The sequence below is a fragment of the Lagopus leucura genome, unplaced genomic scaffold, assembly GCF_019238085.1.
Source record: "Lagopus leucura isolate 7727_CA_CO unplaced genomic scaffold, USGS_WTPT01 Super-Scaffold_100001, whole genome shotgun sequence".
NCBI lineage: Eukaryota > Metazoa > Chordata > Aves > Galliformes > Phasianidae > Lagopus > Lagopus leucura.
The window spans coordinates 51,246,770-51,271,030 of NW_024962262.1; the positions used below are offsets into that span (position 1 = coordinate 51,246,770).

The window sequence follows — 24,261 nt, forward strand, 5'->3', positions numbered from 1 at the left end:
GTGTGATCTGCCTTCAGTGTTAATTCTTTCACACCTTGCCCCAAAGGTGATGAGGATAGTCATGGTTTTCATTGTAAGCAGGTGATTCCTCAAGCTAGGGCTATTTATTATATTGCTTCATATGCAGAAGCATCTGAGACTTTTATATTTAATGTGGCTGCAGAACAGACTGAAGTTCCTCTTGCCTTGAATCCTCCACTTTCACATTAAAAAACTGAATTAACTGTTTGTCCATGTCAGCTGTCAGACCCACTTCTCACCATGGGCCTGCAGGTAAACAGGAAGGAGTTTCAGTCTCACAACCTCAAAGTATGCAAAAAATACTGAATGAGACATCCTAAAAATTAATTAAATCTGGTCCTCAGTTATTTTTTAAAAAGTCTTCTTTCATTTTAAACATAGCAGGTTAGAAATAGAGCTCCATTTCTACTTTTTGATCCCTAAAGGTGCAAAATATCTCGAATTTTACAACTCTTATTCACTGCATTTTTTAAAATTTCCCCTCTACAAATTCTCAAAGGTATTTTCAGAAAAAAAATAATCAGTATATACTTTTGGTAAAAAAAAATATGAAATACAGTGGTCCTATAGGATATTATAGGACCCACTATTATAGGACCACTGTATATAATGTTATAACTGTATAGAACGTTATAATGAGTGTTACAATTATTATTACTATAATTACTATTATTATTGTTTCAAGATAGGCTACTTGAGAGAACCCATTTGTCCATGTTCAGATTTCCTGAGCAAGTAATTAGTTGCTACGAAATCATTACTCTGAAAATTGATCACGTCTTTCAAAATGACTATGAGTGATGCTGTAGATTTTTATAGATCAATTTTCTTTGGGTGAATTTGCAGCTCTCTGCAAGCCCATAGTCACCTTACTGAGCTAAGTAAGGTCAAGAGTTCATCTTGCAAGCCTGCCCTGGAGCCATCTCGGTTTATGAATATTTGTGTTCCTTCCACTGTTGGTATGAATCTACACTTTGACTATATTCTCCTGGGAGACAGGGGTGTGATTTTTGTTCCTGAAAGACATTTAAGAAGACTCTATTAATGATGATTATTATTTTTTAATGATGTTAGAAAGCTTCTAATTATACAGACATTGCAGTGAGTTTCCTCTGGAGTGAATCTGCACCAGTCATGAGGGTGACCTGAATGTGCCTCTGGCTCTGGCGCCCAGAAGAAGAATACGTGAAAGGGGATTTGATTTGTTCAAGGCACTGAAGGCTCCCCGGCCACAAGGCGTAACAAAATCTTACACAAAAATAGAGCAAAAAGAAATACTGGGGAGCTGCACTAAGGCTAAATGTGTTTATTCATTCCCAGAGCAACAAATGTACAGTATTTTGCATCCCCCTGACAGACACAACCTGGCAGTCAACATAAAGAGAGGGAGACCTGACAACTGGAGCATGTAGCAGGATGCTAGCTGTGGTATCAACAAATATGAGAAAGGCAAACTGACACCCCACTCTTCCTGAAGGCCTAGTTCTAGAAACCTATGGCATACTTGCCATCAACAAGACCTATTGGGATGATTCCCATGGCTGGAGTGTGGCTATTGTCAGCTGCAAGCTGTTCAGGGAGCTAGACAACAAAACTCCCTGGGAAACTGCCCTCAAGGACAAGGGAGGGAGCAGAGTTGGCAGATGTTTAAGTGAACTTTCCATAGGGAACAAGAGCTCTACATTCCCAGGTGTAGGAAGTCAGGAAAGGAAGGCGAGAGGGCAGTATGGCTGCACTGCAACCCGCTGGTCAAACTGGAGAACAAGAAGAAAATGCATAGGTGGTGAAAACAGGGACAGTATAGCGATGCTCCTGGTCTGAAACTGGACTTGGCAAAAGGTGCAAAGAATAACAAGAAGGGATTCTACAAGTATACAAACTAGAAAAGGAAAATCCAGAAGGGCATACCCTGCCTCAAGTGAATAATACAGGCAATCCGATAACAATGGACAAGGAGAAGGGGTCTGTACTGGAACAAAAACTGTTTAATGTCTTCATCAGTGGCATCGATAGTGGGATTGAGTGCACCCTCAGCAAGTTTGTGAATGACACCAAGCTGCATGGTGTGGTCAACATGCCTGAGGGACAGGATGCCATCCAGAGGGACCTAGTCCAGTTCCATTTGTGCCTTGGCTTTCCTGACCCCATCTCAACACAGCATAACAACTGTCCCCTGTGAGGGACTGTTCAGCCTGGAGAAAAGAAGGCTCCAGAGAGATTTGATAGTGGCCTTTCAGTATCTAAAGGGGGCTTTGAGTAAGAAGGGGGCATACTCTTTAGCAGGGTCTGCTATGATAGGACAAGGACAAATAGTTCCAAATTGAAAGAGGGGAGATATAGGCTGCATACATGAAAGAAGCTTTTTTACAATAAGGATGGGGAATCAGTGGAACAGGTTGTTCATAGAGGTTGTGGGTGGCCCATTCCTGAAGTCATTTAAGGTCAGGCTGGACAAGGCTCTGAGCAACCTGATCTAGCTGTGGATGTCTCTGTTCATTGCAGAGGAGTTGAATTAGATGAACTTTTAGGGTCTCTTCCAACTCAAACAATTCTAGAATTCTATGATTCTACATGTATTGGGAGGCAAAGAGAGGGTTCAAGGTGTGGGGGGCAGGTTTGTAAGCACAGCAATATGGGAGTGTGAACAGCGTGGTGGAGGATGAGCTACCTGGAGGAGGAAGTCCTTTGCACTGGGATTGAGTCAATGGAAAGGTAAACCTGTACAGAAAGAAGGAGCTGGAAGGGATGGAGAAGTGACAGAAGGTGGCAAGAGCTGACAGAAGAAGTCCCAGAACTGTGAGAGAACAGCAAACAGAACAGAGAGGATGAAAGAGGATCTGTGATGTCCTTCTGCATCACAGCAGAGAGGAAGGAAAAGAAGGAGAACCATGTTTTTGGTAAACTTTTACTTCTTTGTCATCCTTTGCTAGGAGGTCTGTGCAAGCTGCCAGAACTCAGACACTTTGTCTGTACTAGTAAGGCAAGATTGCCATAGCATTAACTGCTCTGTTGCAAGGTAAGTTCTTCAAGGAGATGGAGGGATGGTAGGTGACCCCAGTCAAGAAAAAGGAGGCATCTCCTTCATCCTTGTGTCTCCACACTCCCTAGCACCCCACCCCCCTCCAGAGCTCATAATTGAGACATGATGGCCTGCAATGAGAAAGGCAGAATGCATTATTTCAGCCCTCATCCTCCCAGTGACTTTTTTTTGCCCATGCTATTGAGCTGGCTGTGCTATGGTGCCCTTACACATCTGATGGAAGTCCAGATGTCAGCTATGACTGGCCATCATTTTACTGCTATTGTGCCACTTTATATGGAGCTATCCAGGAAAAAGAAACTCTCACTCTCCATGAGATAAGTGGACAGCCTTGACCAATTATTTCTAAAGCTGGATTCATCATCCAGATGTACTAGATACATGATGGAATGGAATGGTGGGAGATATAACTGTCTAACTTTGTCTTGGGAGAGGCCATATGAACTGCTTCCATATCCAACTGTAAGACTTTCACAGGGTCAAAACATTTCAACTTCTTGTTATTCATTCTCCAAGCTGAAGGTTCATGCAATTCTGCCCAAGGGAAAAATAAAGGGTGAAAAACTCTCAAAGATAAAATGACTCATTTCAGTGCTTTCAAACTGACTTTTTTTTCACAAAAAAAAAAATGTCATAGGAAATGAGTACTGCCCAATTTAGTAGCAAGAGTAATAGTATATAATGTAAGTCTTTGCTTGAAAAGAGCGTTGCATTTCTTCATGGTGCTTTTTAGACACTGTATTGCAATTTAGGGCCAGGACCTCTCCAACGACATCTGTTCTACCACATCTAGTGATACTTGTTGCTTCTTACACTGAGATGAGTGTTCTGGCTACACCCAGAACTGAACTTTGAGACCCATAACCTTTACTCCAGGCATACTAGTGCATGTCCCCTGGTTTCAATGCAAAGATGGAGACATTCTCTAAATGAGACTCTTGCTATACATTTTTTCATGCAGCTTGAGCAAGATTTCCATTGCTTTGTGGAAGATGAATGGGGACAAGTGAGTGAGACTATTGCAAGTAAGATATGTGAAAAAAACTGCAATAGAGAGGGAGAGTGATAATAGATGGCAAAGGGGAGTGAATAGTCTATGATGTGCAAGGGAGAGGACAAAGCAGAAGAGCAGGGAAAAGAAGAAAGAGCTATTTGGTAGGAATAGACAGGAGGCACAGCTTGTAAATCAGGAATGACAGAAAACCAGAGCTGAGAACCAAGGCTCATCAGAAGCACTGTGGAATGCATGAAATTACAAGTTCAGCTGTATAATATGCCTTTCCTGCTATATACTGTGTAAAATGTTAATGAATCTGCAGCCTGGTGACTGTTTCTGGGAGGCAAACGATGCTTGGACTGAGCAGCAACAGGTACTCCAGTCCCTTGCAGCTGAAATTGATCCATCAGACCTCTGCTGGCAGTTCTGTGGCTGCCATCTCACAGCACCTGTATGAGTTTAGCATCAACTGCTTTGGGAAAAAAAAAAAAAAAATTGGGAACAAAAAAGATGCATTTAAGCTGAAAATAAAGTTTTCATCGGCTCAAAAGAAAATGCTTGATTCGCTGAAAATTCTTGAAATGTTTATCTCTGGTTCTTTAGCATACAGGAGGATTTTAAGCCCTTTGACAGCCCTTTCCACAAATGGGTGGGTTTGGCATTCTTAAGATTTAAGCTTCTCCCTGCTCTGCTGATGGCCTCACAGCATGCATCTAATGCATGATGAATCCATGGCCCTGATTCACAGAAATCTCACAATAGCACAACCAGCTACAGCACAGACTGCACACGAAATCTTGCATAAGGATCCCTCTGACTTCACAGAGATCACGTTTTTGGCCCATGTTTTTCCACTCTGTCTCCTTGCCATTGACAACTCTATGACTTGTCTATGACTTGAAGAGCGTCTGGTACAACCAAATCACATTGTGGTGTTAGAGGTACCACAGTCCCCTCTGTGAGAATATAAGATGAAATCATAGAGAAATTTATTCTGGTGAAAGGTTTTCCTTGCAACAGTATGATCAGCGGAGTTGCACAGGAATGCCTCCACTGCAGACAGCTATGAAGTGTAACAGTACATGACCTGACAGTGAAGAAAACCACCTGCATAGCACAAATTACAGCCTTAACTTTAATTTACTCATCTTCAGGAAAACTAATAAGTGCTTTTGAAATCATTTAGAAAACTGCTGACTAATTGCTGGCCTGACTAACCCCCCACTAGGCAGATTTCAGTTTGATAATCCTGACAGTAACGCTAAAGCAACTTCCTCTTCCTATTTTTGCTATTTCAGGGTATGATTCCTATATGTCTCTCCCTTACTTTTCTCTGGCAGAGTAAAGGAGCCACTGAGCACACTAAATAGAAAAGAGGTGGGAAGGGAACAGAAAAAGCAGGGATAAAAATTCCTTCCTTTTTATTCAATGATTGGAAGTATTTTCCCATCAGCCATATAAAATAATGTAATTTTTTGTCATTTTTCTTTATTAAAGATATATTTAAATTCCAGCCTAAGGACTGGACCTCACAGGTTATTTCTGTAGGAAGAGAGCTGGGAAGAGATAAGATGCAGACCTTAATCCGTAGGGTTACTTTATTCTGTTGAGGCAGGGGCAAGCAGAATCATTAGTAGCTCAGCTGCTTTGGGTTGGAAGATAATGTACTCACTTGTTGCCATTTTCCAAGCACCTTTTAGAACCAGACCCTCAAGTTTAGATAGATGGGATGCTCTCTGATTAAGCAGTCACCTATCCATTTCTCTGAATCCCTCCCAAAGAGTGTGTCAGCTTGAGAGAGAGGTTTCTGTGGTACTGTAGAAGGCAGCAGGCTGGTGGTCCTTCTACACTCTTACAGCTGAGACCATTGAGTGTTGCCCCAAAACTGGGCTTTGTCTTGGTCTTCTACTCCACAGTTTCCAGGTAAAGCCACTAAGATCACTTCAGCTGAGGTCTTCCCAGTTGGGTATATTCCTGGGTCTCAATTTCAGGGAGCACTGCTGGAGATCCTTAAGAACAAACCAACTGAGTTCAGTAGGAGCAAGGCTGTAGTAAAAAGCTATGTTATTAGACACATGCAGTTTTTAGAAAAGCTTCTGCTGGTGGTCATCAAGAAAGTTTGGCTGCCATAACCACAAACAAGTCTTGTTTCTTTCCTCACCTTAAGCAACCCAGGCAGCTGACTGAGAGGTTGATAGACTGGAAGGAAAACAATGCTTCCTGCCAGCCTGTTTGTTGATTAAGCTGCTAGATATAGGAAGGAAGAACAAGTGGGAAGGACTTTCCTCAGGCTGCCCATCTTCTTAATTCCTTGTAACCACAAATCTTGGACAAAACAGATAGGAAATGGCCATTTCCTGATAAGGTTCCCACATGCACCTTACAGAATCACATTTTATAGTGGTTAAAACTAATAGGGTTTTAATGCTTTGAATTTGTTTGGTTTGTTTTTGTTTTTAACAACTGGCATGTTTCAGTTATGTTTTACACGCTTGGAGGTCATTTTTCTTGGTCTTTGTTGCCCAGATGTTGGATGTGACAAATGGAATACACTGAGTAGATAATTTGGAGCACCCAGCAACTCCAGAACAGAGTGTTTTGAAACAAGAGGTGGTTTATACAGAGTAGTAAGATACCTTTTGTTTTTTATTTCTTTCTGTCTGCTTTTTGCACCACATAGTTACTGGGAAAATAGATTCTGCTGTGTCTACATGAGCAGATGCTTTCAAGTCTTTACTGCCACCAAAAAACTTCCAATGACATGTTGACTTACATCTCAACACTGGGCGTGATTCGTGTGCAAGAAAGAAGCCTGCCTTCTGAGCAAGAGGGAAAGACAAAAGAAGAATTGCTGGGAGAGAAAAGAAGAAAAGCAGGGAGACAGTCCCACAGGCATTTAAAAGGACTCAGGATCTGGCCCAGAGCTAAAACTTGGTGGGAGAGCCTCGGCTTTTTAGTGCAGAAAGTTTGTTTTTCATACATTGTAAGTAAGTAAGTAAGATGTCCTACTTGTTTCTCACTTCTCACTGATCACAAACGGATAACAGGAAGGAAGCACTCCACCCAGTTTCTTGATTTATCATGCACCATTGCTTAAAGGTGTTATCACTGTCTCAACAGAAGACCGTTATTTTTTTCTTTTTAAGAAAAAAAGAAAAGGTGAAAAAATAGAACAAATGATCTTACACCTTATTAAATTTTAATTGTATGGCATTTACAGCCAGAAAAGCTTTTGCTTTTTCCAGCCACAAATTTGCTAAGAAATCCTTTTAACAAGATACAGAAAGATTCAGAATGAGAAAGTAAGCAAGGTTAGGTGGTGTGTATTTCCAAAGGGCTTGATATTGCAGCCCAAATCAGAAATCTGGATCCCAGTTCTACAACAAAAGCGTCAGCCAATACTTGTAATCTTGTAATCATTCCTGCAGACCACTGTATAAAAAAGTGAGGGTCAGATGTTGTTCCTAGTTTTGCTAAGGCAGGAGTAGTGTTGTCACAGCTGCCAAGGTTCTGAGGGAGCTGGGCTTGTTCAGCCTGGAGAAAAGAAGGCTGCGGGTGACCTCATTGCAGCCTTTCAGTACCTAAAGGGAGCCTACAGACAGGAGGGGAATCAACTCTTTCAAAGGGTAGATAACAGCAGGACAAGGGGAAATGGTTTGAAGTTGAGGGAGGGAAGATTTAGGTTGGATGTCAGGGGGAAGTTCTGTACAGAGAGAGTGGTGAGGTGCTGGAACAGGCTGCCCAGAGAGGTTGTGGATGCCCCGTCCCTGGAGGTGTTCAAGGCCAGGTTGGATGGGGCCCTGGGCAGCCTGGTTAGTATTAAATGTGGAGGTTGGTGGCCCTGCATGTGGCAGGGGGTTGGAGATTCATGATCCTTGAGGTCCCTTCCAACCCTGGCCATTCTGTGATTCTGTGATTCTTCCATATGGACTGCCCTTCCCATATGGCTACAGCTTCATTCATTAAGTTCACATTGTGTTTACTTGCAGGGTTGAGCTCGCAAAACTCTCCTGCTCAGTGCTGGGAAGGTTCTTGGAGAAGGTTTGAGGAAGAGCTCAGATGGTGCATTGGCTCTCCTCAAGCAGGTCATGGCTGGGGAGAGGAGGAGACAGAGATCATAGAGCAGCACCTGGTTCTGGAGGGCAGACCATGCCATGCAAGCCACCTCTCCACAGGCCAGAGCCACTATTGAATGTCTGCGCAGAAGGCTTGGCATTGCAGCAAGCTCTGTGGGGAGGGGAAAGAAGTGAGGAAGGAAGCAGGACCGCCAGGAAGCCATTACATTAGTGACGGACAGCTGGGGGAGGAGAAGTATGCTGGCCTCTTGCCAGGCCAGGTGTCCTCTCAGCTGCAGCTCTCCAGAGGAGCAGCAGCCTCAAGTGAAAGCCTGCTGGCTCACATGCTGCAACTGTGGCAACTCTCAGGTCCCAGTGAGCACAGCTGCTGTCACAGCCAGCTCGCCTCAGCAGCAGGGAGAGACCAGGGCCAAGCTGTGGGCAGCTAGTGGGGTTGCCGTGCCAGTGCGAGAGGGAGAGGAGCACCAGGACCCTGCCAGGCTGTTTTTTAGCTGTGCTGAGCTCTGCTGTGTGTTTCAGACATTAGGAGCCATTTTACGTGATGGGCTGTGGCCATAAATGGACAACAAGAGCCTTGACACCATTAGAAAATGTACATATAACGTGTCAACACTGCATGTACCAACAATGCAAAAACTAAATGCAAAGAGGAAATCGAGCTTACGTAGACAGACTAAAGCTAATCTGAGTCTTCTTGCCATCCATTTAACTGCAGACTCTGTCGATTCATCAGCACTTTACCCTTGACCCAAGTAACACTGAACACTGATCTCAGTCCAGATATTCCTTTGCCTTATGACTGAATGTTTATTGTATTGTCTTCTGCCATTTCCTTTAACGGTGCAAACAGGAAAGAAGCTTTAGAAGAATTTCTTTAAGTTCAAAAGATGTGGTCCAGCAGGGTGCAGGGCCCCTGCACGAATGTGCAACTCACATTTTTAACTTGGGCCCATTCCTACGCTACAACATTCTGATTCCCTGTCTGATCAGCCCCTTTCTTGCTTTTCCAGTTGAGCTGTGTCTAGTGTCAAGAAGTGTCTCCCAAAGAAGTTGCAATCATGTTGTGACTGACAGCAGTATGTGCTTTTTTGTGTTGTTTTGGTTGTTTTTTGGTTGGGGTTTTTTTTTTTTTTCAGTCTAAGCTCTAACAGAGCAGTATTTTCAAGTCCCAAATAAAACTAATATGTGTCTATTACAGATTAAATGCATTTTCAATTCTGAAATTCTCCTCTCAGGAAGTTCCTAGCATATCTTCATTTCCATTGCATACCTCAGGAGTGTATCTGCAGGTCTTCATTCGTGCCTTTTGTTGAAACTCTTCGCAACACAATAATAACAGGAGGATCAAATCCACAGCAGAGACCATTTGATATCAGCAAAAGCTTATATAACCACAAACAAACATTTCAATTTGGCAATGTATGCCAGCTGGATTACTGCTAGTACTATCTTGAGAATACAACACTTCATAAAAATCTTACACAAAACTGATTTGAAAGCTCTGTTGCACTGCTTGGTTTCACCAGTGAAGGAGCAGAGTAAGAAGTTTTTAGCAACAAGTGTTTGAATAATTGTGATGCCATTGACAGTGAGGAAAAAGCACAAAGAAGACCTGTAAGTTGCAGCAATGTCACCCTAAAATGTTGTCACCCCACAGCTCTGTCTCTAAGGCAAGCAGTGTTTCTCAAGAAAACACAGATAGGGCAACACATCAAAGCCAGGTACTGCTGGGCATTCTCGCACCAAAAAAATGATGTTCATCCTTATAAGTGGAAGCCAACATTTGAAGATGTGCCTCAGCAGAGTTATACCATGCATCTCATAGGATTGTCACAAACAGTGGTAGCTCTGGCACAGTGTTCAAGGCTACTGCTGGCAGCTGGCAGAAATGGAGCACTGCCAGTTTCCACAAAAGACAGCAGCCACAAGGTGAGAGAGTGGGGCCAAGAAGGCAGCTATTTCCTGGACTCAGATGACAATGTGAAAAGGGAGGCTTGTGCTTTGCAGGTTATTTTCTGCAGTGTTTAGTATGTCTCCCAGTTGTAATAGCAAATAGGTATTTCTACATAATGCAACAGCAAAAGGAGCTCTCTTAGTTTTTCAGCATAGCTGTTGCAATGAATAAATGTTTCCATTAGTGTATATTTTTACCCCCCTCAATTATTAGTCCTCTCTCTTACCCCAGGCACATCTTCTTTTGTCACCCCTGCATTAAGTCCAGTTCTTGCTTACAAGATTCTGTTTACAGTGTGCTTTACATATTTAGATTGCATCTCTATTTGTAGGCCACCCAGCCTAATTCCCAGTTCTTGTTTCTGGAGGGTGCCTCTGCCTTGCCACTTTATGTGGCCAGCCTGAAGGTGTGGATGACTACTTGCTGCTCATTACAGCAAGCAGAAAGGAAGTGTGAGAGGAGCTGAGGGGAGGAAATGCACCTTCCCCGAGAAAAAAGCGGTGAATGTCCTGCCCTTCCTCCCTGGGCTTCCTCCTTGTGAGTAATGTGGGATTTCCCCTTTCTCTTCCCCATTCTCTGCCTGAAGGACCCACTCAGCACCTCAGAAGGTCTGGTTTCACACCTGCTGCACCTTCTGCTATTGCCAAACCAGCGAGGTGTGAAGCAGTATGAGTGCTATGGGAGGGTTTGGGAGGGTGGAGGTAACAGTGTGTCCTGCTGACTTCTGCAGTAATGTGAAGCACTTGAAGTGAAAAACACAGATGTTCTCAAGCAGTTGATGGTCACTGAAACTCCAACAGTCTGTGTGCTGTTAGGTACAAATATTATAGACCTCAACAGAGCAGCCAGATGCTAAGGGTTGCTCTGAAAGTATTGCCTTCTGTTTTATTATGTCGACCCATGATGTCAGAGGCAGGTGTTGGTACTATGGCAGTAGAAGTTGAACTTTCCCATCAACATTCCGTTATGTTATATTGCCATGCAACAGATGGTAATTTGTTCTATCAAATAGTGTTTTTTGTATCAGTTGTACTTTCCATGACTATAACTAGGAGGCATTACTTTCAGAGCAACCTGTGAGTCTCTTCCACTTTAGTCAGTGGGGCAGAACAGTAATATACAGCCAGGTGTGAGCATGTGAACCTGAAGACCTTCTGGGGTATATCTCAGTATATTTGTGTGGCACTGGTAGAGACACTGAGAACACAAATAGCCCTTCCAGTTGAGTGGGATAGCGTGCTGGATCTCTCTGACTTCTCAAGTCTCACATGACTTGGCCTATCTTTAAAGAGACTGAATCCAGTGGCAGAGATACACGAAGCGTATCTGGCTGACAGGGAGTAAAAATTTAGTCCAAAAACATCATCAGCAGCATTTTCCTTAGTCCTTAATGATCAGTACAGTATAGTATAGTATACTGAAGAAACTCCTAAAAATCAGATAGCAGTGAAATGAGAAAAGACAAATTAAACAAGCAAGTAAGCAAACAAACGAACAAAAGAAACCTAACCCCCTGCATTGATTTGCAGGAGTTCTTTGTTTCCTATTTAGTCCAGTCCTATGACTTCATAGAAAGAAAAGGCCTCCACTAGGACTCGAAGCAAACTTTTGTCTGTTTTTCTCCCTGAGCTGATTTTGAAGTATATTTAATCTTAAGGCCTTGGTGGGAAATTTAAGGGCTTTAATGTTTGAAGTTATGGTGGCAGCAAGATGGCAGGTGAATTTTGAAGTATTTGAGCACAGGTCTGACTCCAGAATATCAAAATATTTTGTGCTTCCCTGGTTCCCACAGCTTGACCTGATTTACACCAGACTTCCTATCCTGCAGATTGTTCCTGCTTCACCTCAGATATGGGGAATGTTATTCACCTTCCTTTTTTGACTCCCACATACAGAGATGAGGAGCAATCTCATGTGCGGTGACTTGTTTGTAATTTCTGATCGTGGAAATACAGCTGCAAATATGAGATGCTGAGTCTTTAATGAGTCTGTGGCTGGAAATGATAAGAGATTCTTCCTGTAGGTTTCTGCTTCATGTATTGTGTTTTGTAACAATAGGGAAAAATGAAATGTGTTTTCTAAATCAGCAGTTTTATGACACTGTTAGTTTGCATTCCCTAGTGAGGAGCTATTAGGGAATAGCAAAACATATAAATGAGAAAGAATTCAAGCAAACAGGATAAAAATTAGCAGTAGTGCATCAGTAATTGTAACTCATTGAGCTCATTGAATGCATTTGAATTTAATTCTTTGGTAAGCTGATTTTCTTAGTCTCACATCTAGAAGCCTTGATTTACAACACCATCCTCTCATGTATAAAGGCATCACTTTCATGAGCCTGAAACGCCAAAACGTTAGTCCCACGTGCAAGTGGAATTCTCCTCACCTGCAAATGTCCCCAGATCTCCCAGTTTTGCGATGATCTGTGATGTTCCTTCCCAAAAGCTTGCATCAAAAACATTCTCCTTCTCCTGCTAAAACCAGACAGTTTCTGTCCCACAAAGGGAACAGAAGCAGCAGGAGAGCCAGGCTGACCTGACACTCGTCCCAAGAACCAGTAGAGCTTCTCTGTTGTTGCCACTTGTACCAGGCTTGGATACTTCTGCAAAATGGTCAGATTAGCAGCGAACAACTTCTCTTAGTTGCAGCTGCAGACAGTGGCTACCTCCACCTATTGTTAGCTAAAATATCTTTCCATCTTCCTTTACACTGTCAGGCTAGATAAGGCTGGTTTTAAAGCTCAAGTGATAATCAACTGCCACTAGAACAGCTTTGTGGATGAGAATCTCATTACCTATGTTGAAGTTGCTGAACCTTGTTGACTAGATTTGTGTTGCTGAGGAGATTCACAGCCATCCCATCTCTCTGTTATAGGGTACAATGGAATCTCTTTCTAGAAGTGTTAATTTCTCTCTGATTTACAAGATTAGTCCGGACACCTGCATTTTAGATGGCTTAATGTATGTGAGCTGAATCCCAACCTCTGTGACTTACTTTGGAAAGGCAAAATCTCACTTAATGGTTTTTTAGTGCATTAAATGTATTACTATAATTGCTGAGCATGTATTCTGCATGCAGCTTCCCAATGCTATCTTTGGTGTACTCACAATCTGAAACTAAATTATTTCAGAGTGAAGCTGAGATGAAACTTGATAACATCAAGAAGAAAAAGCTTTTTCCATTTCTCATAAAGAGAAATAACTCTTTCATTTCCATCGGTGTAAAATTAGATAAGCTGAAAACTTAAGTGCAAGATAGTAGTATTTGCAGCTGTAACAGCTGATTGCTCTAGCAAATAAAGTGTGGGATATTGTTAGCTGCACATAGGGATCTTTCAAAGTGAATGTGATGGATATACAATATCAGTAGGATACCATGGCAGCAAAAAAAGTAACACTGTAATTAAATTATTTAAACTTTTAGCTGAACTTACTACTGCCAGTCCCAAGCACCTAGAAATCCTAAATGGGGCAAATACCAAAAGAATGTTTGAAAGATAAATTATTGAAGTATATATTTTCTGCATATCATTCACTAGGTCTCAGATCTTCTTTTTTTTTTTTTTCTTTTTTTTTTTCTTTTTTTCCTGGAATTATAGAGAGAAGAATCTTTCTCTTAGGAGAAGAAAAGGTGAGGGGAGGAAAGTTGAAAATGTAATTCAAAGGAACTAAGTAATCCAATTTAAGTAAGGAGTTTGAGTGAACCTGAAACAGTTCTATTTATCCACACACAAAACTCTGTCTAGGGAAAAGACTAATCCAGCATCACCAGCCATTCATCATTTGACTAGGTGTAGGAATCCCCAGCAACTGCATGGGTATGAGAGGAGTTATGCTTCTGATTCAAATGTAGGTGAATCCTCATCTGAAAGATGTTGCAGCTGCAGCATAGAGTTGTAGGCCACTAGCTAAATTACCAGGTCAGCAAGAAAAGACAAGGAGAAAGTGAACTTTTATTAAACATTAAATGACAATTTAAGAAGTGGTTTTGAATATTGGACTTGTGGATAATTGCACTAAAATGTCTGTCTTTCTGCATAAAAACTGTGAGGAAGTTTGCTCTTTGACTACCAAACCATATTCTGTTGAAAAGACAGTTATCTTCATTCCTCAGCCCCTTCAATCTCCAGACTAAGAACTCTCTAAGGAGGTCAGTTTACTCATGTGTATTGAGCATTTGTTCCTTTTCCATTTGACTAATTCCTGCCAAGATACCTAATGTGCCTGACTCATCACCTTCTGGATAGAGGTCAGCCACAGGGCTGAGAAGTCACAAGCAGACAGAAAATCTGTCCCTTTTAGAGGCAGGAGATACAAAGAGCAGTATAGGGAAAAAAGCAAGAAAGGTGCCTTTGTATATCCCACTTTTGAGGTTTGGGGGCTGTATGGTGTTTTTTCTTGATGTAAATGAGAGAGCTAGGAAATAATTGTTGAGCCTTGATAGCATTGCCTAGATAGCCTTGCATCACAATTCAAAAGACTTTAAAGCTTAAACGTTTTTGGAAGCAAAACATCTGAAACTTTCTCAAAGCTCTTGGGATGAGCTTTCAGTCCTGGAGCACAGTGCGGACAACTGGGCTTTATGATAGGCATGACAGATCCTTTGACAGATATGCCTGAGTCTTGAGGACAAAAGGAGAGCTGCGTCAGCTTGAGCAAGATCACAGCAAGAGAGATGGTGCTGGGTCAATTTTGGATTCTTGAAGCTGAAGAAATGGCACCTGTTGAAAGTCTCAGTTGTTCATTTTCGAGGAACTGGAACTCATTCCAATATTACTCTTCTTGTGACAGTAATAAAACACCTGAAACACCTCTGAAGAAGGGGACATCTTTTGCTCTAACTCAGACCAAGTGTCAGAAATCTTTTCAATGGCACGGCTTTGTGCTGATTTTACAATGAACTTTTACTTGATAAATACAATGCAAGACAAAAAGTAGATTTTCTATTTCCTTTTGCTAGGTGTTCTTCACTAGTAAGGACCGTGAATGGTTTCTCAGCTGTTTTACAAACAGATTTTGTAAAATGGGCTTTGTATCACCTGCACAAGTAGGCAGAAAAAAAAGGAAGCACTGAATTACAAATTATTAATCGCAGGGATGTGCTTTAGTTTTCAACATTTTGTTCTTCAACAATGGGTTCCTTGACCTCTAGCTCACACTACTTGCCTATAAATTAAAGCCAGGACCTTGATTTACTACCAAATCAGTGTAACATCCACCAGATTAAAATTTCAAGCCATCTAATTTCTGAAGAGCTTCACTGGCACAGAACCTAGTCCAATCTAATTCAAGTAAGTACACACAACAATTTGAAAAGCTCAGTGCTCAACCAACTTCTTGAACTTTTTATCATAGTGAGCTGTGTAGGTAGAAGAACAGTTTCCGTAGAAGAGCAGCACAGAAGAACAGAAGCCAAGCCTACTGGCTTTCATTTTATGGCAAGACTGGGTTACATTTTCAATCCAGAAATTAAACTTCACTATACTGACAGCAAAGCTATGTTTTCTCCCAACAGGATCTCACCAGAAACAAGACATTCTTGATTTTTACTTTGTTATCTCCAGCTGAAGCTAAACTCATCTCCCTTTGTGGCGCAAACGAAAGTAAAAGCCATTTAAATGGAATCAGGAGTATACAAACCAGTTTCTCAACTTAGATCTTGTACAGACGATGTAGTCCAGATCACATCCCTACACTTACCTGTGAATGATCAAGTAGTGATAAATAAAACAAACAAACAAACAAACAAACAAACAAAAAAACTACTAACAGCAGTTCTTCAAACAGTCCCTATGATGCATATGAAAAGTGAAAAAGCTTTACATTGTTCACATTGCATCTTTTACCTGTATTTAACATCAGATATATCATTCCCTAGAAAGACTCTACTGTCTAAAACAAATGACACGAAGCTCATTTGCATGCTCATGTCAGTACTATCCTTAGCAGTATTTTTATTACACTACAGTAGCAAGTAGCTCATTGAAACTTCATACTGAAATACAAACATTCCAACTGTTATCAACTACATTTCTGTTATGGTGTAATCGCTGCTTTCAAAGAAACACAATTAAAAATTGGTTGCCCGTGTTCCCTCCTGAGAGCTGAATGTCCATACTGCTACAAAAATAACTATCTTTGAGGAGCTACAAAGTAAATGGAAACAAAGATGATATTCTAAACACTCACTATTTTGACCTGTTCTACATCATTTCATCCACAGAGTCCTCTCTCTACTTACTGAAGTTTTTCTTTACCAGCCACAGTCACAAGTAAACAATGTGCTTCCTAAAAAATCTGAAGTCAGTACTTTTTTTCGAAGAAATAAAAGAGTGACGGACAGTCTTCTTCCAGAGCTGATTAGACAGAATTCTGAGATTTCTGGGAACTTCAGGTACTTTTGTGTTTCAGTTTTGGTCTGAGTCAGAACAAAAGTACACACGCAGACATACACACATATATATATTTATATATATATATATTAATCTCATGCAAACCAGAGATTCCAAGAAATCAGGTTGTTTCCTCAGATGAGGCAGGGTATGGATACTGTCCCTGCTCCTAGAGGTTGATGATACTAACAGTTTTATGTTTGTTGCGGCAAACCCTCAGGGACTGAACTGACCATTCATACCCATTGCCTGCTGCACAGACCCATTGTGCCAAATACCTGAAGCCTCCATGCCTGGCATGGGTTCCTCAGGTCGTCCACACTCTGGCTTCTGCCAGACCGTAAAGCTTTTCATATTGCAGGCCCTGTGCTCCAGAGCCCTGAGAGCCATAAATGGGATCCATTCAGTCCTGGTCCCTCACAGTGTGCTTTAGGATGGGCCTTGGTTGAGATGGCATGGCCCCACAGGGCTCATGGTCACCCTCAGCTCCCAGCTCCCTCCCTGGGGCCAGGCGTACAGTGCCAAGCCCTGGCATATCACTTATGGGAGAGTGAAAGCAAAATGAGTGCTCTTCTGCTCACTTCCCAACTGCTCACTGAATTTGTGTGCATATTTGGCTTTGTAAGTTCAAATAATATCCTAAATAAAGGCTAAAGCACGAAACATATAGAAAATCAGATCACAGCTACAATGCGTATGTGTGTGAATATGCAAGCATATAATCAAAAGAGAACAACTGAACAGAAAGTCAGTATTTTGGACATTTTCCACTTGGTGTTATCTTTTCAGTAGAGAGGCACAGGTATCAGATTGATGTTGATCTCTGCGGCTATGGCATCACACCCAACAAGTAGAGAGGAAAAGCTATAAGATTTCAGGCCCTGCTTTAATTCTCTAATGGGACTTTCTGCAGAAGTGAATTCTGTTACCTAACATGCCAGCCTTCTTGAAACAGTCCTATAGAAAGAAAGCATTAGGAAACACTGTACTTTTCCAATGGCTCCCTATGGTTTACTCTAAGCTGTCAAGTAATTGCCTTGTGAGGAAAACAGTGAAGACAGAAACCAGACTGTTTCATACTAACTCTTCTGCAGAAAAACAAAACAAAACAAAATGAAAGAAACACCCTCAAGCACTTCTCTAAAAGCCTTTTCCTGTTGGAGAAAGAGCAGAAGAATCCTTTGCCTCATTATAATGGATGGTCTTTACCTGAAATATTTGAAGAGTTCTCTGTATTGCCAACTTGAGCGTTCACATGCTTTAAATACAGAAAACCCCAAAAGACAGAGTATTTTTTTAATAACATCTTCACCAGCTTTGCAAAAATGTACAGTAACCTCCTCATAGCATCTAATGCCACAGAGGTTTGTTAAGGGCAAAACCTTCTGCAGGGGAGCCCATTTTCTCCCCGTGCTTCAAAGCTGTCCATGGAGCATCAGCACCAGCACAGGTGACCATCTTCTGCCCCACTCTCCCACCAGCATCCCTCAGCCCTCACTGCTTTGGTTTCACTTCCCCTCTCAGAGGCTCAATGAATACATATGCACGCAGATGAAGAGGAATCGTCCCCCTCCAGCAACAAACCCATGAAGCAGAAGTAAAATAGACTAAGCAACAATCCACCCTTTGGTTTTAATCATTATCCTGTCTCCATCCTACTCATTTCTGCTGTTGAAACTTGTCTGAATTACACACTACCGTGCCTTTGAAAGGGAGTGCTAAATAAAATGTTTGCTTCTGCCTAAGTGACTTCAGAAGAACAACTCTGACTTGGGATTTTAAATGACTTAAGCAATTCTGCAAGTGCTACCTTTGCCCTGTTATGGATATATGTATTAAAATATTTGGCATTATAAAATCAGATAGTAGAAATAAATAACTAAGCAAGAGCTAAATATATAGTTGACTAAATAAAAATACTCAAAGCTGTGCTATTTCCTTAAACAGTGAAGTTTTACAAACCTTCATTTAAACATGGTCAGATGAAAATTCCTTAGAGACACTTTCAATAAAATGTCTTGATACAGTACTTAGTTCAACATAGTTTTACCTAATTATACAGTTAGTACAGAAAAAAATAGAAGCACACAAGTTTCGTTCCATAGGTCTTCGGGGAATCTATAAATCAAATGTGCATTATATGGGTTTCAATATTATGGATTTGGAGAAGAATTTGTCTCACTGACAGACAAAGCAAAAGTAGACCAAAAGCTGGATTTAGGTTTATATAACATAAAATGCAGTGTAAGAAATAAAAATCACAGTTTCACAAAGCAAATTGGATTCGAGGGGATCTCATTTGTTCATATCCTTCCCCAGTGGAAGAATCAGCTAAATTTCAGACATAAAATGTTTATCTAATATTTGCTTAGAAATTATGATGGGAAGTGTAATTTCCTCAGCTAATTTGTTCAAGTGCCACCATAAAATTAGAAAAAAAAAGAAATAATTTTCTGTGAATCTTTAGCCTGGAGCCTAGGACTCCTCGTCTTAACCATGCTGGACACAGAGAATGACCACTTTCCTTCCTTCTCATCACTGATTAAATCCTCTTTGCACTTTTCTTCTCAAGCCTGGACAAACTCAATCTTTTCAGACTACAAAGACAAATCCCATCACTCCAATGGTGTCAGAAGAGAGCTTCTTCTGCTCTCAGTGACTTTATACATTCTTAATAAATAAATTACTTTCTTACCTGGTTTTTTAACACACATTAAATTTCTTCAGTCTCTTCTAGTTGAATGCAATTCTGCCGTGTGCTGACAAAAAATACTTATGCTATACTGTAAATCCTACTTCCCTTTTTCTTATCTTTTAATAACTGACAAAGCTATTTTAGAATATTTGCTAAAAGGATACATACTTTTTTCCCCGATTTGAAATCCTTTTTTTGGAAAATACATTCATTACTCATGGAGCACTGTGTGGCTGTTTCACTCACCTTTCATCACAAACACTGCAGTCATCAGAGATTTTTTTTTTTCCAGAACATGCATATGGCTTTGTAATATTGACATTCTAACATATATTCACTTCCTATTTAAAAATTGGAAATTTATAAGCAATTTCTTAAAATATTAAGTGCAATCCAAGTAGAAGATGAGCATAGATATAAGGGAAGCAATGTGCTTGTTTCCAAATTATCAACCTGACATGTCTCTGCCATTCTCCCACGAGTTTCTTTTTACACAGTGGAAAATACAGGCAATCTGTTTCAACTGCGCTACTTACTCGAGACTCCCAAATGAGAATGTTCTGCTGCAGTTGTCCAAATGGACATTCAGGGCAAGATGGCTCCAATGTAACATACAGAAGTGGTCTCTAAACATTTTTGATTACACACACTTATCAGGAAAAATAAAGGAAGAGGGCAAATAAATGTATACATTTATAAATAAATGTGCATATATACTACTGTATTAACATATACTACTGTATTAACATATTGTTTACATTCTAAAACAAACACACACCAAAAAAGGAACATAAGAAGGATGAGAAAAAGATGAAATAAGCACTATTTTAAAATATATTTCTTACGTTACTGGTAGTATGAAAACATTTTCTTCCTCTAGTCCAAAAATTGTCTTTCACACCCCCTAAGATGTGTGCATCCTGTTTTGGAGACAATTCATATACACATCACATTAGGAGGTTGGAGTAAGTAGGGTGCTAGTCTCTTTTCTTTGCTGTCAAGTGCTAGCATGGCATGAAATAGTCTCATGTTGTGCCAGGAGATGATTAGATAAGCAATTAGGAAGAGTTTCTTCATGGAGCAGGTGGTCAAGCATTGAAACAGGCTGCATAGGGAAGTAGTGGAGTCTTCATCCCTATAGGCATTTAAGAGATGTGTGGATGTGATGTGACACTAAGAGACATCGTTTAGTGGTGGGACTTGGTAGGTCAGGTTGACGACTGGACTTAATGATCTTGAAGGTCTCTTCCAACATAGATGATTCTCTGATCTCTGATTAGGTAATGCTAATGGTGGCTGAAAGATCCTCTAACTGAATTCTTGTGTCCCTGTGGTGGTTCCACATTGATCACATCTAAGCTCCAACATGCTGCTCTCTCATTCCCCCTCCTCAAATGAACAGGGGAAAAAAATGTGATGAAAACAATCAATTCCTATGTTAGAAATTCTTCCGAAAAGGCAGATATTGTGTTTGTTTTCCAGTAAACCAGAGACATTTTTATCATTAGCTATAGTGCTTCACGATAATCATATCATGAAAGAATCTCTCTTAGCTGGTACACTCTTCTGAGACTGGAAACAGTCTGATGGCCTCTTCAGCCATCAACAGCTGGGATGTTGAAAGAAATTATTACTTCAGCTATTCCTTCACTACCTAGCAGTCCTATCATTTACTGTGAGATCCTTGAAGAGCACTTTGTATATTAAGCCATATAAGTTAGCAGCAAAAATAAGCTGGGATAGTAAGATACACAGCAGCTTAAGTGATATTAGTACTAATGAAAAACTTTATATACATCTAGCTTGGCTTCGGTCATGCTAATAGGAAATACAACAACCAGAAAGCGTCAGAGTTGAGAAGATTCAGAAGTGAGAAGGAAGCTGGGGCTTTCCAAGAAATAGAAGTCAGAGAGCATGATGACTGAAAACAGTAAATATTCAGAGTTATTTAGAAAGAATATTTACCTCAGTACTACTTTTAGGTGTATTGATTCTGACAACAATTTGCAAGGTAAAAACAGTGATTGGAAGAAGAATTTGCTCTAATACAAACTTGATTTACCTAAAAGTATGGAACATACAAGTAAAAAAAAAAAACAAAAAAACAAAAAAACAGAAAAAAGGTGCTTCACTTGAAGGTACTCCTCTTTCATTTGGTCACTGTTTATGCCAGTGTCAATGCACAGCACTATTCAAGACCCTTTTTGAAATGTAGTTTCTCACTTTTAAGTGATACTAGATTTTTTCTCTATTACTCTGTTCTCTTAGGATCTTCAAGGTGAAACTTCAGTTTTGAATATTAGAACCACAGAATAACAGAATATTCTGAGTTAGAAGGGACTCACAAGGATCACTGAGTCAAGCTTCTGGCTGCACACAGGACCACCCAAAATTCAGACTCTATGTCTGGGGGCGATGTTTGAATTCTTCTCAAGCTCCAGCAGTTTGGGGCTGCAACCACTGCCCTGGGGAGCCAGTGCCAGGGCTTAATCACCTTCTTTGTGAATACCTTTTTCCAAACATTCATTTTCTTCCTTGATCAATGACCATAAACATAAATTTCGTAATTTTGACATTTATGAATTCTTTGTGTATTGTCTTCTATTTCTTGTATTATAAGTTGGAAAAAGTTATTTTCACATGTTGCTGTGAGAGCCTAATTTTCTTTGCTTTAGTTCTGGATGCCCCAGAGGTATTCAAGGCCAGGCTGGATGTGCAATTTGAGCAATTTGCTGCAGTCAGAGGTGTCCCTGCATATAGAATGGGAGATTGGAACTAGAGGATCTACAAGGTCCCTTCCAACCCAAACAATTCTACGATTCTATGAAAGCATAAAGTTAAAACGTGCAGCAGTTTTCCTGCACAGCTAAGTGGTGAAAAAGAGATGGAGAAAAAAAATGGCTCCTGTGCAGTTAAACAAGTTGGGCTGTGAAACGGAGAAGCTGAGGTACAAGCATTTCTTCCTGTCTCTGCTGTGTGATATCTACTCTCCATGAGAGGGGCAAAATAGATAGGTGCAGCTGATAACTTCTCAAATGGAGGACACTTCTAACAGAGATTCTGAAAACTTCACTGACTGAAATTAATATTCTGAGCCTGGCTGGGGAAGTAATTACCACAGTCAGCCAGCATTTAGCGGAAGGAGAAGGCATGGTAGAACGAGCTTTGTCTAGCACAGATAGAATCAGTGGGTTTAGAGTAGATGTTTTGCATGGGGGAGCATTCATAGGAACTACTTCAGAATGCCTGTATTTGATTGAAAATGAAGTACCTGAATAAGAGATGAAGGTGATGTGGAAATAATTTAAATATATTATTTATTCAACTGAAGATTTGCCTAAGTACTTCTTACAGGTAGCATTACAACAGCTTTGACTTCAGCATCACTTGGGCTGTAGAATATCATAGATTTGTGCCTAGAGGTCAGTAAATCTGGCCTGGATGCATTACTCCAGGTTGGGCCTTATGAGGGCAGAGTAGAGAGGGACAATCCCCTCTCTGTCCATGTTGGCCCTCTTTTGTGGAGCCCAGGTTATCATTGGCCTTCCCAGCTGCAAGAGCACACTGTTCAGTTTTTCATCCACCAGGACCTCCCAGGTCCTTCTCTGTAGGACTACTCTCAAGGAGTTCTTCTCCCAGTCTGTATACTTATCTGGGATTACTCCAACACAAGTGTAAAACCTTGCACTTTGCTATGGTGAATGTCATTAGGTTCACACCTTTCGACTTTGTTGAGATCCCTCTGGATGGTATCCCTTCCTTCTAACATGTCAATCGCACCACTCAGCTTGTTGTCATCTCCAAATTTGCTAAGGGTGCCCTTGAGCCCGTCATCAATGCTATTGATGAAGATGCTGAAAAGCACTGGTTCCAAGACAGATCCCTGGGAGACACCACTTGTCACAAGCCTCCACTAAGACAAAGTGCCATTCACCACAATCCTCTGTCTGCAGCCTTCCAACCAATTCCTTATCTACTGAATAGTCTGCCCCTCAAATCTATATCTCTCCAATTTAGAGAAAAGGATGTGGTGTGGGAGCACCTTGCATAAGTCCGGCCTTGCATAAGTCCGGGTAGATGACATCGGTTACCTTCCTTTTTTCCAATGCTATCACTCTATCATGGAAGGCCACGAGATTAGTCAGGCATGACCTTCCCTTGGTAAAGCCATGCTGGCTCTCTGGATCACCCACTCATCCCTCATGTGCCTTCTATGTCTTTTAGGAGGATCTGTTCCATTATCTGCCCAGGCACAGAGGTGAGATTCACCATCCCGCAGTTCCCTGAGTCCTACTTTCTCCCTTTCTTGCAAATGGGAGCGATGTTCCTTTTTTCCAGTCCCTGGAGACTTCACTTGACAGCTATGGCTTTTCAAATGTGATGGAGAGTGACTTGGAAACCACATCAGCCAGCTCCTTTAGGATCCTGGGATGCACGTCATCCAGCCCCATAGACTTGTTTACATTCAGTTTCATGAGGCCGTCTTGGACTTGCTCTTCCCTTAGAGTGGGGGGGATTTACTCCCCCAATTCCCACCTAGCAGCTCAAGAATGCAAGCTTCAGGGATATGAAAAATACAGGAATCCTGACTGCCTGTGAAGACTGAGGCAAAAACTCATTTAATATCTCACCCTTCTCTATATCCATCATAGTCAGTTCTCCTTTCTCATTTACCAAAGGAGGTGTGCTCTTCCTGGTCTACCTCTTCTGTCCAATGTATGCATAGAATCCCTTCTTGTTGCTTCTAACATCCCTCACCAAGTTCAGTTCCAAATTGCTTCACACTCAAAATTTAAGTATCACTGTGCTTACTCCCTTTAGCCAGAATGGCTTTATGCTGTGGATTGATTTATACATGGCTCTACTTTTAACAACAATTTATGGTTTATTAGCATGATAATTTACAAGATTATATTGTATGATTCTTACTAGCACTGATCAGTACTTAATTAATAGTCAATTTAACACAATACCATAATCTATATATATACAGTGAGCAACATATATACAAAAGTTTTAAATACATAACCAGAAGGAAATACGAGAAAATCCAGCCTTTAGCTCAGTTTGCAAAGGCTTTCTAAAAG

General features: G+C 41.0%; 1 protein-coding gene across 1 annotated transcript in view; it reads right to left on the bottom strand.

Annotated features, from left to right (window-relative positions):
• The window catches only part of P2RY8 (P2Y receptor family member 8), a 50,463-nt gene extending 31,236 nt beyond the window's left edge, over positions 1-19,227 (bottom strand). Inside the window, exon 1 of the mRNA XM_042867292.1 lies at positions 19,175-19,227. The gene's annotated coding sequence lies outside the window, so the exon portion shown is untranslated. The remainder of the gene's footprint in view (positions 1-19,174) is intronic.
• Positions 19,228-24,261: the final 5,034 nt, after the last annotated feature.